At 34.6% G+C, this 14,780-nt stretch overlaps 5 non-coding genes across 5 annotated transcripts; all 5 read left to right on the top strand.

The window, feature by feature from the left end:
* The first annotated feature begins 498 nt into the window (after positions 1-498).
* On the top strand, positions 499-572 carry TRNAN-AUU (transfer RNA asparagine (anticodon AUU)). The gene has a single exon. It is a non-coding gene; the product is annotated as a tRNA-Asn (tRNA).
* Positions 573-5,183: 4,611 nt separating this feature from the next.
* TRNAN-AUU (transfer RNA asparagine (anticodon AUU)) lies at positions 5,184-5,257 on the top strand. The gene has a single exon. It is a non-coding gene; the product is annotated as a tRNA-Asn (tRNA).
* A 3,435-nt stretch (positions 5,258-8,692) lies between these two features.
* TRNAN-AUU (transfer RNA asparagine (anticodon AUU)) lies at positions 8,693-8,766 on the top strand. The gene has a single exon. It is a non-coding gene; the product is annotated as a tRNA-Asn (tRNA).
* Positions 8,767-11,031: 2,265 nt separating this feature from the next.
* On the top strand, positions 11,032-11,105 carry TRNAN-AUU (transfer RNA asparagine (anticodon AUU)). The gene has a single exon. It is a non-coding gene; the product is annotated as a tRNA-Asn (tRNA).
* Positions 11,106-13,372: 2,267 nt separating this feature from the next.
* On the top strand, positions 13,373-13,446 carry TRNAN-AUU (transfer RNA asparagine (anticodon AUU)). The gene has a single exon. It is a non-coding gene; the product is annotated as a tRNA-Asn (tRNA).
* Positions 13,447-14,780: the final 1,334 nt, after the last annotated feature.

Here is a 14,780-nt window from a genome sequence, read left to right as displayed (position 1 = left end):
AATATATCACTTGTACATTTTGTATTGCTCTTCTGGTGACAATGTAGTTTGTTTTTGTCAATTACCATTTTAATAATAGGGTAAAGAAAATGAAGTGGATTTTTGAAAGAAAACAATACTGTCAATATACTATTAAAACAAATTAAAATGGTAAAAGTTATTGTACTTTAAGTAAAAATAAAAGAGACAAAATATCAATCCCAGTTTTGGATTACTTTAATTAACAAAAAAAATGCATATAGCAGAGGATAGTTTCAATCTGCCTACCTCTGGGTTATGGGCCCAGCATGCTTCCATTGCAGTACTCTGCTGCACATGTAAGTGCAAGAGATCCTGAAGCACTCACTCATCATGGGAAAGTACCAATGTGTTTCTTCGTTGGTTGATGGAAGAAACATCTTACAAAAACTCTCCAGATTATTGACTTTTTAAAGTTTTTCTAGGAAACGTTTTAGATGAATGCTTATTAGCCTTTGTCAGTATGGACTTTTGCAAAGTGTCTCTGTGGCGCAATCGGTTAGTGTGTTTGGCTATTAACCAAAAGGTTGGTGGTTCAATCCCACCCAGGGACGTAATTAACCTTGTGATCAGATTTTGGTGATATTTAAGTAGACAAGTCAAAATTTCAAACCTCCTCTTATGGTGTAGGGTACATGGCCTTCTCTGATGTAATCAGAGTTAGATTTGATTCAGTGATTTTATAAAAAACAGCTAGGAAGCACAATTTAGCAGTGGGTTGCAGAGAAAAAAAATATGCTGGCAGAAAAATCCAATCGAGTGATTAAACAGCTCTTCATTTTCTGGCTTTATTTTTATGCTAACAAATTTGTTCTCTGAAAAGTGTCCACAAAGCCAAGTCTCTGATTAACACCTTTGTAAGGATGGTTTTTCACCTATTACTAAATTAAACTTGCTTCATTGGAAAGGCAGCAAGATGCATCCTCATTTCAATGTCTACTGAAATAATACAGGTTGACACCAGGAAACATTAACGCCACTGCATCCTTGCTGCTTTCTCATGTGGAAGTCTGTTTAATGTGAAAACAAGGTGATATCTAATTAGCACACAGGTAAGGAATTAAGAAAATCTTTATTTAAGGGTGAAGATGTTTCTCACAAAATCGTTGCCCCAATGCATCATTGAAATTCAAGCTGGAAAGATGATTTTAATATATCACTTGTACATTTTGTATTGCTCTTCTGGTGACAATGTAGTTTGTTTTTGTCAATTACCATTTTAATAATAGGGTAAAGAAAATTAAGTGGATTTTTGAAAGAAAACAATACTGTCAATATACTATTAAAACAAATTAAAATGGTAAAAGTTATTGTACTTTAAGTAAAAATAAAAGAGACAAAATATCAATCCCAGTTTTGGATTACTTTAATTAACAAAAAAAAAAATGCATATAGCAGAGGATAGTTTCAATCTGCCTACCTCTGGGTTATGGGCCCAGCATGCTTCCATTGCAGTACTCTGCTGCACATGTAAGTTCAAGAGATCCTGAAGCACTCACTCATCATGGGAAAGTACCAATGTGTTTCTTCGTTGGTTGATGGAAGAAACATCTTACAAAAACTCTCCAGATTATTGACTTTTTAAAGTTTTTCTAGGAAACGTTTTAGATGAATGCTTATTAGCCTTTGTCAGTATGGACTTTCGCAAAGTGTCTCTGTGGCGCAATCAGTTAGTATGTACGGCTATTAACCAAAAGGTTGGTGGTTCAATCCCACCGAGGGACCTAATTGACCTTGTTATCAGATTTTGGTGATCTTTAAGTAGACAAGTCAAAATTTCAAACCCCCTGTTATGGTGTAGGGTACCTGGCCTTCTCTGATGTAATCAGAGTTAGATTTGATTCAGTGATTTTATAAAAACAGCTAGGAAGCACAATTTAGCAGTGGGTAGCAGAAAAAAAAATATGCTGCCAGAAAAATCCAATAGAGTGATTAAACAGCTCTTTATTTTCTGGCTTTATTTTTATGCTAACAAATTTGTTCTCTGAAAAGTGTCCACAAAGCCAAGTCTCTGATTAACACCTTTGTAAGGATGGTTTTTCACCTATTACTAAATTAAACTTGCTTCATTGGAAAGGCAGCAAGATGCATCCTCATTTCAATGTCTACTGAAATAATACAGGTTGACACCAGGAAACATTAACGCCACTGCATCCTTGCTGCTTTCTCATGTGGAAGTCTGTTTAATGTGAAAACAAGGTGATATCTAATTAGCACACAGGTAAGGAATTAAGAAAATCTTTATTTAAGGGTGAAGATGTTTCTCACAAAATCGTTGCCCCAATGCATCATTGAAATTCAAGCTGGAAAGATGATTTTAATATATCACTTGTACATTTTGTATTGCTCTTCTGGTGACAATGTAGTTTGTTTTTGTCAATTACCATTTTAATAATAGGGTAAAGAAAATTAAGTGGATTTTTGAAAGAAAACAATACTGTCAATATACTATTAAAACAAATTAAAATGGTAAAAGTTATTGTACTTTAAGTAAAAATAAAAGAGCCAAAATATCAATCCCAGTTTTGGATTACTTTAATTAACAAACAAAAAAATGCATATAGCAGAGGATAGTTTCAATCTGCCTACCTCTGGGTTATGGGCCCAGCATGCTTCCATTGCTGTACTCTGCTGCACATGTAAGTGCAAGAGATCCTGAAGCACTCACTCATCATGGGAAAGTACCAATGTGTTTCTTCGTTGGTTGATAGAAGAAACATCTTACAAAAACTCTCCAGATTATTGATTTTTTTAAGTTTTTCTAGGAAACGTTTTAGATGAATGCTTATTAGCATTTGTCAGTATGTACTTTTGCAAAGTGTCTCTGTGGCGCAATCAGTTAGTGTGTACGGCTATTAACCAAAAGGTTGGTGGTTCAATCCCACCCAGGGACGTAATTGACCTTGTTATCAGATTTTGGTGATCTTTAAGTAGACAAGTCAAATTTCATACCCCCTTTTATGGTGTAGGGTACATGGCCTTCTTTGATGTAATCAGAGTTAGATTTGATTCAGTGATTTTATAAAAAACAGCTAGGAAGCACAATTTAGCAGTGGGTTGCAGAGAAAAAGAAATATGCTGGCAAAAAAATCCAATTGAGTGATTAAACAGCTCTTCATTTTCTGGCTTTATTTTTATGCTAACAAATTTGTTCTCTGAAAAGTGTCCACAAAGCCAAGTCTCTGATTAACACCTTTGTAAGGATGGTTTTTCACCTATTACTAAATTAAACTTGCTTCATTGGAAAGGCAGCAAGATGCATCCTCATTTCAATGTGTACTGAAATAATACAAGTTGACACCAGGAAACATTAACGCCACTGCATCCTTGCTGCTTTCTCATGTGGTCATGTGGAAGTCTGTTTAATGTGAAAACAAGGTGATATCTAATTAGCACACAGGTAAGGAATTAAGAAAATCTTTATTTAAGGGTGAAGATGTTTCTCACAAAATTGTTGACCCAATGCAACATTGAAATTCAAGCTGGAAAGATGATTTTAATATATCACTTGTACATTTTGTATTGCTCTTCTGGTGACAATGTAGTTTGTTTTTGTCAATTACCATTTTAATAATAGGGTAAAGAAAATGAAGTGGATTTTTGAAAGAAAACAATACTGTCAATATACTATTAAAACAAATTAAAATGGTAAAAGTTATTGTACTTTAAGTAAAAATAAAAGAGACAAAATATCAATCCCAGTTTTGGATTACTTTAATTAACAAAAAACAAATGCATATAGCAGAGGATAGTTTCAATCTGCCTACCTCTCGGTTATGAGCCCAGCATGCTTCCATTGCAGTACTCTGCTGCACATGTAAGTTCAAGAGATCCTGAAGCACTCACTCATCATGGGAAAGTACCAATGTGTTTCTTCGTTGGTTGATGGAAGAAACATCTTACAAAAACTCTCCAGATTATTGACTTTTTAAAGTTTTTCTAGGAAACGTTTTAGATGAATGCTTATTAGCCTTTGTCAGTATGGACTTTTGCAAAGTGTCTCTGTGGTGCAATCAGTTAGTATGTACGGCTATTAACCAAAAGGTTGGTGGTTCAATCCCACCCAGGGACCTAACTGACCTTGTTATCAGATTTTGGTGATCTTTAAGTAGACAAGTCAAATTTCATACCCCCTGTTATGGTGTAGGGTACCTGGCCTTCTCTGATGTAATCAGAGTTAGATTTGATTCAGTGATTTTATAAAAACATCTAGGAAGCACAATTTAGCATTGGGTTGCAGAGAAAAAGAAATATGCTGGCAAAAAAATCAAATTGCGTGATTAAACAGCTCTTCATTTTCTGGCTTTATTTTTATGCTAACAAATTTGTTCTCTGAAAAGTGTCCACAAAGCCAAGTCTCTGATTAACACCTTTGTAGGGATGGTTTTTCACCTATTACTAAATTAAACTTGCTTCATTGGAAAGGCAGCAAGATGTATCCTCATTTCAATGTCTACTGAAATAATACAGGTTGACACCAGGAAACATTAACGCCACTGCATCCTTGCTGCTTTCTCATGTGGAAGTCTGTTTAATGTGAAAACAAGGTGATATCTAATTAGCACACAGGTAAGGAATTAAGAAAATCTTTATTTAAGGGTGAAGATGTTTCTCACAAAATTGTTGACCCAATGCATCATTGAAATTCAAGCTGGAAAGATGATTTTAATATATCACTTGTACATTTTGTATTGCTCTTCTGGTGACAATGTAGTTTGTTTTTGTCAATTACCATTTTAATAATAGGGTAAAGAAAATGAAGTGGATTTTTGAAAGAAAACAATACTGTCAATATACTATTAAAACAAATTAAAATGGTAAAAGTTATTGTACTTTAAGTAAAAATAAAAGAGACAAAATATCAATCCCAGTTTTGGATTACTTTAATTAACAAAAAAAATGCATATAGCAGAGGATAGTTTCAATCTGCCTACCTCTGGGTTATGGGCCCAGCATGCTTCCATTGCAGTACTCTGCTGCACATGTAAGTGCAAGAGATCCTGAAGCACTCACTCATCATGGGAAAGTACCAATGTGTTTCTTCGTTGGTTGATGGAAGAAACATTTTACAAAAACTCTCCAGATTATTGACTTTTTAAAGTTTTTCTAGGAAACGTTTTAGATGAATGCTTATTAGCCTTTGTCAGTATGGACTTTTGCAAAGTGTCTCTGTGGCGCAATCGGTTAGTGTGTTTGGCTATTAACCAAAAGGTTGGTGGTTCAATCCCACCCAGGGACGTAATTAACCTTGTGATCAGATTTTGGTGATATTTAAGTAGACAAGTCAAAATTTCAAACCTCCTCTTATGGTGTAGGGTACATGGCCTTCTTTGATGTAATCAGAGTTAGATTTGATTCAGTGATTTTATAAAAAACAGCTAGGAAGCACAATTTAGCAGTGGGTTGCAGAGAAAAAGAAATATGCTGGCAAAAAAATCCAATTGAGTGATTAAACAGCTCTTCATTTTCTGGCTTTATTTTTATGCTAACAAATTTGTTCTCTGAAAAGTGTCCACAAAGCCAAGTCTCTGATTAACACCTTTGTAAGGATGGTTTTTCACCTATTACTAAATTAAACTTGCTTCATTGGAAAGGCAGCAAGATGCATCCTCATTTCAATGTGTACTGAAATAATACAAGTTGACACCAGGAAACATTAACGCCACTGCATCCTTGCTGCTTTCTCATGTGGAAGTCTGTTTAATGTGAAAACAAGGTGATATCTAATTAGCACACAGGTAAGGAATTAAGAAAATCTTTATTTAAGGGTGAAGATGTTTCTCACAAAATTGTTGACCCAATGCAACATTGAAATTCAAGCTGGAAAGATGATTTTAATATATCACTTGTACATTTTGTATTGCTCTTCTGGTGACAATGTAGTTTGTTTTTGTCAATTACCATTTTAATAATAGGGTAAAGAAAATGAAGTGGATTTTTGAAAGAAAACAATACTGTCAATATACTATTAAAACAAATTAAAATGGTAAAAGTTATTGTACTTTAAGTAAAAATAAAAGAGACAAAATATCAATCCCAGTTTTGGATTACTTTAATTAACAAAAAAAATGCATATAGCAGAGGATAGTTTCAATCTGCCTACCTCTGGGTTATGGGCCCAGCATGCTTCCATTGCAGTATTCTGCTGCACATGTAAGTGCAAGAGATCCTGAAGCACTCACTCATCATGGGAAAGTACCAATGTGTTTCTTCGTTGGTTGATGGAAGAAACATCTTACAAAAACTCTCCAGATTATTGACTTTTTAAAGTTTTTCTAGGAAACGTTTTAGATGAATGCTTATTAGCCTTTGTCAGTATGGACTTTTGCAAAGTGTCTCTGTGGCGCAATCGGTTAGTGTGTTTGGCTATTAACCAAAAGGTTGGTGGTTCAATCCCACCAAGGGACGTAATTAACCTTGTGATCAGATTTTGGTGATATTTAAGTAGACAAGTCAAAATTTCAAACCTCCTCTTATGGTGTAGGGTACCTGGCCTTCTCTGATGTAATCAGAGTTAGATTTGATTCAGTGATTTTATAAAAAACAGCTAGGAAGCACAATTTAGCAGTGGGTTGCAGAGAAAAAAAATATGCTGGCAGAAAAATCCAATCGAGTGATTAAACAGCTCTTCATTTTCTGGCTTTATTTTTATGCTAACAAATTTGTTCTCTGAAAAGTGTCCACAAAGCCAAGTCTCTGATTAACACCTTTGTAAGGATGGTTTTTCACCTATTACTAAATTAAACTTGCTTCATTGGAAAGGCAGCAAGATGCATCCTCATTTCAATGTCTACTGAAATAATACAAGTTGACACCAGGAAACATTAACGCCACTGCATCCTTGCTGCTTTCTCATGTGGAAGTCTGTTTAATGTGAAAACAAGGTGATATCTAATTAGCACACAGGTAAGGAATTAAGAAAATCTTTATTTAAGGGTGAAGATGTTTCTCACAAAATTGTTGACCCAATGCAACATTGAAATTCAAGCTGGAAAGATGATTTTAATATATCACTTGTACATTTTGTATTGCTCTTCTGGTGACAATGTAGTTTGTTTTTGTCAATTACCATTTTAATAATAGGGTAAAGAAAATGAAGTGGATTTTTGAAAGAAAACAATACTGTCAATATACTATTAAAACAAATTAAAATGGTAAAAGTTATTGTACTTTAAGTAAAAATAAAAGAGACAAAATATCAATCCCAGTTTTGGATTACTTTAATTAACAAAAAAAAAAAAATGCATATAGCAGAGGATAGTTTCAATCTGCCTACCTCTCGGTTATGAGCCCAGCATGCTTCCATTGCAGTACTCTGCTGCACATGTAAGTTCAAGAGATCCTGAAGCACTCACTCATCATGGGAAAGTACCAATGTGTTTCTTCGTTGGTTGATGGAAGAAACATCTTACAAAAACTCTCCAGATTATTGACTTTTTAAAGTTTTTCTAGGAAACGTTTTAGATGAATGCTTATTAGCCTTTGTCAGTATGGACTTTTGCAAAGTGTCTCTGTGGCGCAATCAGTTAGTATGTACGGCTATTAACCAAAAGGTTGGTGGTTCAATCCCACCCAGGGACGTAATTGACCTTGTGATCAGATTTTGGTGATCTTTAAGTAGACAAGTCAAATTTCATACCCCCTGTTATGGTGCAGGGTACCTGGCCTTCTCTGATGTAATCAGAGTTAGATTTGATTCAGTGATTTTATAAAAACATCTAGGAAGCACAATTTAGCAGTGGGTTGCAGAGAAAAAGAAATATGCTGGCAAAAAAATCAAATTGCGTGATTAAACAGCTCTTCATTTTCTGGCTTTATTTTTATGCTAACAAATTTGTTCTCTGAAAAGTGTCCACAAAGCCAAGTCTCTGATTAACACATTTGTAGGGATGGTTTTTCACCTATTACTAAATTAAACTTGCTTCATTGGAAAGGCAGCAAGATGTATCCTCATTTCAATGTCTACTGAAATAATACAGGTTGACACCAGGAAACATTAACGCCACTGCATCCTTGCTGCTTTCTCATGTGGAAGTCTGTTTAATGTGAAAACAAGGTGATATCTAATTAGCACACAGGTAAGATATTAAGAAAATCTTTATTTAAGGGTGAAGATGTTTCTCACAAAATTGTTGACCCAATGCATCATTGAAATTCAAGCTGGAAAGATGATTTTAATATATCACTTGTACATTTTGTATTGCTCTTCTGGTGACAATGTAGTTTGTTTTTGTCAATTACCATTTTAATAATAGGGTAAAGAAAATGAAGTGGATTTTTGAAAGAAAACAATACTGTCAATATACTATTAACACAAATTAAAATGGTAAAAGTTATTGTACTTTAAGTAAAAATAAAAGAGACAAAATATCAATCCCAGTTTTGGATTACTTTAATTAACAAAAAAAATGCATATAGCAGAGGATAGTTTCAATCTGCCTACCTCTGGGTTATGAGCCCAGCATGCTTCCATTGCAGTACTCTCCTGCACATGTAAGTGCAAGAGATCATGAAGCACTCACTCATCATGGGAAAGTACCAATGTGTTTCTTCGTTGGTTGATGGAAGAAACATCTTACAAAAACTCTCCAGATTATTGACTTTTTAAAGTTTTTCTAGGAAACGTTTTAGATGAATGCTTATTAGCCTTTGTCAGTATGGACTTTTGCAAAGTGTCTCTGTGGCGCAATCGGTTAGTGTGTTTGGCTATTAACCAAAAGGTTGGTGGTTCAATCCCACCCAGGGACGTAATTAACCTTGTGATCAGATTTTGGTGATATTTAAGTAGACAAGTCAAAATTTCAAACCTCCTCTTATGGTGTAGGGTACATGGCCTTCTCTGATGTAATCAGAGTTAGATTTGATTCAGTGATTTTATAAAAAACAGCTAGGAAGCACAATTTAGCAGTGGGTTGCAGAGAAAAAAAATATGCTGGCAGAAAAATCCAATCGAGTGATTAAACAGCTCTTCATTTTCTGGCTTTATTTTTATGCTAACAAATTTGTTCTCTGAAAAGTGTCCACAAAGCCAAGTCTCTGATTAACACCTTTGTAAGGATGGTTTATCACCTATTACTAAATTAAACTTGCTTCATTGGAAAGGCAGCAAGATGCATCCTCATTTCAATGTCTACTGAAATAATACAAGTTGACACCAGGAAACATTAACGCCACTGCATCCTTGCTGCTTTCTCATGTGGAAGTCTGTTTAATGTGAAAACAAGGTGATATCTAATTAGCACACAGGTAAGGAATTAAGAAAATCTTTATTTAAGGGTGAAGATGTTTCTCACAAAATTGTTGACCCAATGCAACATTGAAATTCAAGCTGGAAAGATGATTTTAATATATCACTTGTACATTTTGTATTGCTCTTCTGGTGACAATGTAGTTTGTTTTTGTCAATTACCATTTTAATAATAGGGTAAAGAAAATTAAGTGGATTTTTGAAAGAAAACAATACTGTCAATATACTATTAAAACAAATTAAAATGGTAAAAGTTATTGTACTTTAAGTAAAAATAAAAGAGACAAAATATCAATCCCAGTTTTGGATTACTTTAATTAACAAAAAAAAAAATGCATATAGCAGAGGATAGTTTCAATCTGCCTACCTCTCGGTTATGGGCCCAGCATGCTTCCATTGCAGTACTCTGCTGCACATGTAAGTTCAAGAGATCCTGAAGCACTCACTCATCATGGGAAAGTACCAATGTGTTTCTTCGTTGGTTGATGGAAGAAACATCTTACAAAAACTCTCCAGATTATTGACTTTTTAAAGTTTTTCTAGGAAACGTTTTAGATGAATGCTTATTAGCCTTTGTCAGTATGGACTTTTTGCAAAGTGTCTCTGTGGCGCAATCAGTTAGTGTGTACAGTTATTAACCAAAAGGTTGGTGGTTCAATCCCACCCAGGGACCTAATTGACCTTGTTATCAGATTTTGGTGATCTTTAAGTAGACAAGTCAAAATTTCAAACCCCCTGTTATGGTGTAGGGTACCTGGCCTTCTCTGATGTAATCAGAGTTAGATTTGATTCAGTGATTTTATAAAAACAGCTAGGAAGCACAATTTAGCAGTGGGTTGCAGAGAAAAAAAATATGCTGGCAGAAAAATCCAATTGAGTGATTAAACAGCTCTTTATTTTCTGGCTTTATTTTTATGCTAACAAATTTGTTCTCTGAAAAGTGTCCACAAAGCCAAGTCTCTGATTAACACCTTTGTAAGGATGGTTTTTCACCTATTACTAAATTAAACTTGCTTCATTGGAAAGGCAGCAAGATGCATCCTCATTTCAATGTCTACTGAAATAATACAGGTTGACACCAGGAAACATTAACGCCACTGCATCCTTGCTGCTTTCTCATGTGGAAGTCTGTTTAATGTGAAAACAAGGTGATATCTAATTAGCACACAGGTAAGGAATTAAGAAAATCTTTATTTAAGGGTGAAGATGTTTCTCACAAAATCGTTGCCCCAATGCATCATTGAAATTCAAGCTGGAAAGATGATTTTAATATATCACTTGTACATTTTGTATTGCTCTTCTGGTGACAATGTAGTTTGTTTTTGTCAATTACCATTTTAATAATAGGGTAAAGAAAATGAAGTGGATTTTTGAAAGAAAACAATACTGTCAATATACTATTAAAACAAATTAAAATGGTAAAAGTTATTGTACTTTAAGTAAAAATAAAAGAGACAAAATATCAATCCCAGTTTTGGATTACTTTAATTAACAAAAAAAATGCATATAGCAGAGGATAGTTTCAATCTGCCTACCTCTGGGTTATGGGCCCAGCATGCTTCCATTGCAGTACTCTGCTGCACATGTAAGTGCAAGAGATCCTGAAGCACTCACTCATCATGGGAAAGTACCAATGTGTTTCTTCGTTGGTTGATGGAAGAAACATCTTACAAAAACTCTCCAGATTATTGACTTTTTAAAGTTTTTCTAGGAAACGTTTTAGATGAATGCTTATTAGCCTTTGTCAGTATGGACTTTTGCAAAGTGTCTCTGTGGCGCAATCGGTTAGTGTGTTTGGCTATTAACCAAAAGGTTGGTGGTTCAATCCCACCCAGGGACGTAATTAACCTTGTGATCAGATTTTGGTGATATTTAAGTAGACAAGTCAAAATTTCAAACCTCCTCTTATGGTGTAGGGTACATGGCCTTCTTTGATGTAATCAGAGTTAGATTTGATTCAGTGATTTTATAAAAAACAGCTAGGAAGCACAATTTAGCAGTGGGTTGCAGAGAAAAAGAAATATGCTGGCAAAAAAATCCAATTGAGTGATTAAACAGCTCTTCATTTTCTGGCTTTATTTTTATGCTAACAAATTTGTTCTCTGAAAAGTGTCCACAAAGCCAAGTCTCTGATTAACACCTTTGTAAGGATGGTTTTTCACCTATTACTAAATTAAACTTGCTTCATTGGAAAGGCAGCAAGATGCATCCTCATTTCAATGTGTACTGAAATAATACAAGTTGACACCAGGAAACATTAACGCCACTGCATCCTTGCTGCTTTCTCATGTGGAAGTCTGTTTAATGTGAAAACAAGGTGATATCTAATTAGCACACAGGTAAGGAATTAAGAAAATCTTTATTTAAGGGTGAAGATGTTTCTCACAAAATTGTTGACCCAATGCAACATTGAAATTCAAGCTGGAAAGATGATTTTAATATATCACTTGTACATTTTGTATTGCTCTTCTGGTGACAATGTAGTTTGTTTTTGTCAATTACCATTTTAATAATAGGGTAAAGAAAATGAAGTGGATTTTTGAAAGAAAACAATACTGTCAATATACTATTAAAACAAATTAAAATGGTAAAAGTTATTGTACTTTAAGTAAAAATAAAAGAGACAAAATATCAATCCCAGTTTTGGATTACTTTAATTAACAAAAAAAATGCATATAGCAGAGGATAGTTTCAATCTGCCTACCTCTGGGTTATGGGCCCAGCATGCTTCCATTGCAGTATTCTGCTGCACATGTAAGTGCAAGAGATCCTGAAGCACTCACTCATCATGGGAAAGTACCAATGTGTTTCTTCGTTGGTTGATGGAAGAAACATCTTACAAAAACTCTCCAGATTATTGACTTTTTAAAGTTTTTCTAGGAAACGTTTTAGATGAATGCTTATTAGCCTTTGTCAGTATGGACTTTTGCAAAGTGTCTCTGTGGCGCAATCGGTTAGTGTGTTTGGCTATTAACCAAAAGGTTGGTGGTTCAAATCCCACCAAGGGACGTAATTAACCTTGTGATCAGATTTTGGTGATATTTAAGTAGACAAGTCAAAATTTCAAACCTTCTCTTATGGTGTAGGGTACCTGGCCTTCTCTGATGTAATCAGAGTTAGATTTGATTCAGTGATTTTATAAAAAACAGCTAGGAAGCACAATTTAGCAGTGGGTTGCAGAGAAAAAAAATATGCTGGCAGAAAAATCCAATCGAGTGATTAAACAGCTCTTCATTTTCTGGCTTTATTTTTATGCTAACAAATTTGTTCTCTGAAAAGTGTCCACAAAGCCAAGTCTCTGATTAACACCTTTGTAAGGATGGTTTTTCACCTATTACTAAATTAAACTTGCTTCATTGGAAAGGCAGCAAGATGCATCCTCATTTCAATGTCTACTGAAATAATACAAGTTGACACCAGGAAACATTAACGCCACTGCATCCTTGCTGCTTTCTCATGTGGAAGTCTGTTTAATGTGAAAACAAGGTGATATCTAATTAGCACACAGGTAAGGAATTAAGAAAATCTTTATTTAAGGGTGAAGATGTTTCTCACAAAATTGTTGACCCAATGCAACATTGAAATTCAAGCTGGAAAGATGATTTTAATATATCACTTGTACATTTTGTATTGCTCTTCTGGTGACAATGTAGTTTGTTTTGGTCAATTACCATTTTAATAATAGGGTAAAGAAAATGAAGTGGATTTTTGAAAGAAAACAATACTGTCAATATACTATTAAAACAAATTAAAATGGTAAAAGTTATTGTACTTTAAGTAAAAATAAAAGAGACAAAATATCAATCCCAGTTTTGGATTACTTTAATTAACAAAAAAAAAAATGCATATAGCAGAGGATAGTTTCAATCTGCCTACCTCTCGGTTATGAGCCCAGCATGCTTCCATTGCAGTACTCTGCTGCACATGTAAGTTCAAGAGATCCTGAAGCACTCACTCATCATGGGAAAGTACCAATGTGTTTCTTCGTTGGTTGATGGAAGAAACATCTTACAAAAACTCTCCAGATTATTGACTTTTTAAAGTTTTTCTAGGAAACGTTTTAGATGAATGCTTATTAGCCTTTGTCAGTATGGACTTTTGCAAAGTGTCTCTGTGGCGCAATCGGTTAGTGTGTTTGGCTATTAACCAAAAGGTTGGTGGTTCAATCCCACCCAGGGACGTAATTAACCTTGTGATCAGATTTTGGTGATATTTAAGTAGACAAGTCAAAATTTCAAACCTCCTCTTATGGTGTAGGGTACCTGGCCTTCTCTGATGTAATCAGAGTTAGATTTGATTCAGTGATTTTATAAAAACAGCTAGGAAGCACAATTTAGCAGTGGGTTGCAGAGAAAAAAAATATGCTGGCAGAAAAATCCAATTGAGTGATTAAACAGCTCTTTATTTTCTGGCTTTATTTTTATGCTAACAAATTTGTTCTCTGAAAAGTGTCCACAAAGCCAAGTCTCTGATTAACACCTTTGTAAGGATGGTTTTTCACCTATTACTAAATTAAACTTGCTTCATTGGAAAGGCAGCAAGATGCATCCTCATTTCAATGTCTACTGAAATAATACAGGTTGACACCAGGAAACATTAACGCCACTGCATCCTTGCTGCTTTCTCATGTGGAAGTCTGTTAAATGTGAAAACAAGGTGATATCTAATTAGCACACAGGTAAGGAATTAAGAAAATCTTTATTTAAGGGTGAAGATGTTTCTCACAAAATCGTTGCCCCAATGCATCATTGAAATTCAAGCTGGAAAGATGATTTTAATATATCACTTGTACATTTTGTATTGCTCTTCTGGTGACAATGTAGTTTGTTTTTGTCAATTACCATTTTAATAATAGGGTAAAGAAAATTAAGTGGATTTTTGAAAGAAAACAATACTGTCAATATACTATTAAAACAAATTAAAATGGTAAAAGTTATTGTACTTTAAGTAAAAATAAAAGAGCCAAAATATCAATCCCAGTTTTGGATTACTTTAATTAACAAACAAAAAAATGCATATAGCAGAGGATAGTTTCAATCTGCCTACCTCTGGGTTATGGGCCCAGCATGCTTCCATTGCTGTACTCTGCTGCACATGTAAGTGCAAGAGATCCTGAAGCACTCACTCATCATGGGAAAGTACCAATGTGTTTCTTCGTTGGTTGATAGAAGAAACATCTTACAAAAACTCTCCAGATTATTGATTTTTTTAAGTTTTTCTAGGAAACGTTTTAGATGAATGCTTATTAGCATTTGTCAGTATGTGCTTTTGCAAAGTGTCTCTGTGGCGCAATCAGTTAGTGTGTACGGCTATTAACCAAAAGGTTGGTGGTTCAATCCCACCCAGGGACGTAATTGACCTTGTTATCAGATTTTGGTGATCTTTAAGTAGACAAGTTAAATTTCATACCCCCTGTTATGGTGCAGGGTACCTGGCCTTCTCTGATGTAATCAGAGTTAGATTTGATTCAGTGATTTTATAAAAACATCTAGGAAGCACAATTTAGCAGTGGGTT

Source organism: Pseudophryne corroboree, unplaced genomic scaffold (assembly GCF_028390025.1).
Source record: "Pseudophryne corroboree isolate aPseCor3 unplaced genomic scaffold, aPseCor3.hap2 scaffold_509, whole genome shotgun sequence".
NCBI lineage: Eukaryota > Metazoa > Chordata > Amphibia > Anura > Myobatrachidae > Pseudophryne > Pseudophryne corroboree.
The sequence above is the reverse complement of the archived record's forward strand: the minus strand, read 5'-3'. Positions and strand labels throughout refer to the sequence as shown.